This window comes from Pinus tabuliformis, chromosome X, assembly GCF_031772625.1.
Source record: "Pinus tabuliformis cultivar Carrire ecotype Pingquan chromosome X, CPIR1, whole genome shotgun sequence".
Lineage (NCBI taxonomy): Eukaryota > Viridiplantae > Streptophyta > Pinopsida > Pinales > Pinaceae > Pinus > Pinus tabuliformis.
In genome coordinates this window covers 1,571,079,491-1,571,081,738 of record NC_142308.1, presented here as the reverse complement: position 1 = coordinate 1,571,081,738, position 2,248 = coordinate 1,571,079,491, and positions in this window count along the sequence as shown.

Here is a 2,248-nt window from a genome sequence, read left to right as displayed (position 1 = left end):
TTTAAACAGAACACAAAGATACAATGAAAGAACAAAACTTCAATTAATTAATAACAAGCACTGAAAATTGTTTACATGCAGAATGGAACAAACTAGCTTGGGCGATGGTAGCTTATCTTTGAGAAGAGATGTGACTGCTACATGCCTTTTGAATAGTGTTACAATGAGGCTCAGAGGAATTTTTATCATAAACAAGAAGTGTGAAACCTGTTAGAGTCGGTCTTGTCAGTCCTCCGTCAGAGATCAAAACTCTTTTTGCATATTCATTTTTAGGTGTCTCCCTCGATTCACTTCATTGCATTCCACTAGGGGCATGCCATTCTTTGACGGAAGGGCTTGGTTTTCTTGTTTCCCTCATGCTTGTACCTGTCGGGCTGGTTAAAATTTCTCTATGTTCATCAAAACTTAGTTCATGTCATTCACAGTCATAGATGATTATTTTGGTCAAAAAGAATCTTTTAGTTTTTGAGTTTAGGGTTTAGTCTTTTGACATGTTTAATAAATGCCCACAGGCCATGAGGATGGTTTTCAAAGAAGTTCTCAGTTCAAAATTTCATCATCAAGCATATTCGAGGACATTTCTTGTTCAAAACTCTGTTTTGAATAGGAAATTGTCAAATTTGTTTTTGTAATAAAATACTTGTATCTTTCCTCCATAAAATATTTCAAAAGCAGGCCCTGGTCTTCCTTAGTCAAAATATGCCTATATCCCTGCAAAAAATCAACCAATTTCATCATTTTGAGTTCAGAAAATCAATGAGAAAGCCAAAAGACAGAGTTTCATTAAATGACAAAGTGCCATAGTCAAAACATTATGAAGGGGGTTTTTGAAGAAGTAAAAATTTAAACCATATCTTGTCAAGATATTTCAAAGCTATTTATTCCTTTGCAACAAGTGCCATTCAAAAAATTCAAGAGAAAGGTCAAGTTTGAAGTTTGAAGAGCAAGTAGTGTTTGAAAGGGCCGTGACTGTGTGTTGGTGTCAGAGCGCGACGCATTGAAATTGGGCGCGGCGCACATGGAGCACGCGGCGCATTGGGAGAATAAGCGTAGTGTTAATTTACACAGGCACGGCTCACATGGAGGGCGTGATGCACTGGGTATGCTGCGCGGCGCATACAATTGAAATGCCTGAAACAACTAATCCTTGCTACAAATCGCTCAGAACTTGCTCGGATTTGATAATCATGGCAGCATGTCCCCTCGATGGCTATGCCAATTCAATGACATACTCTCGTCTGCAAGTTTTGGACATATGTTTTTGAAAGTAGAGAGTCTCATTTGACTGATCATGGGTCCTCTTCATCTGTAGAAGAGCTAGTTTTTTGTGTTTTATGTCCAAATAAGAAAATTGGCAGTGTAATTGGGAAGGGTGGTAGTATTATTAAACGCATGCGTAAAGACATTGGTGTGAACATCAGAGCTATTGATTCTGTTCCAGGGTCTGATGAGCGCATTATTATAATATCGTCAAATCAGGTTCCCAATGACAGTCTGTCTCCTGCCCAGGAAGCTTTACTGCACATTCAAAATCAAATTGTGGACTGGGGACGAGACAAGGGTGGTGTTATCACCACAAGGCTTCTAGATCATATATTTTTTACACGAGTTTGCTCAGAAACTGCAGGTGGCATTCCAGGTCTTCTCCTGACGATGGCTGGTAGAGGGGATGATGGAATGACAGTTAACATCTGGGCCCATCAGATTTAGAATTTTTAATTGGTGCAATGCGGTCATTTATTCCAAATTCTGCTTTTTTTCACACCAATAGTTTGGTCCAGGGCATGTCTTGGAAGAGAGGGCAGTGAATCACAATTCAAATGGAAGCATATCAACAAACTCAATTATACTTGTTAAAGATGAGATTGTGCAGATATTTGCTGTTATTCTATTTCCTAATGCTATAGGAAGTGGCGGGGAACTAAAGAACAGTATACAGATTTCCAAGGAGGTTGATAGTAAATATGAAGAGGAAAGTGCAAATTTATCTCAAAAGCGTCCTCGTTTAGGATCAGATAGGTTATCTGAAACTGAAAAACTAACTCAGGAATCCAGGCGAGATATAAGCTTGGTGATATTGCTGTAGTATACATCTGTGAATTGCCTGATATCAAAGGAAAATTTGATCCCTCAAAGGCTCAAGCACTGGGGTTAAAGCCAGGGCCTAAGTATCGGGAGCTGCAGCTTGGAAAGTCTGTGATGTCAGACAATGGGAATGGAATGGTACATCCAGGTGATGTGACGGGGC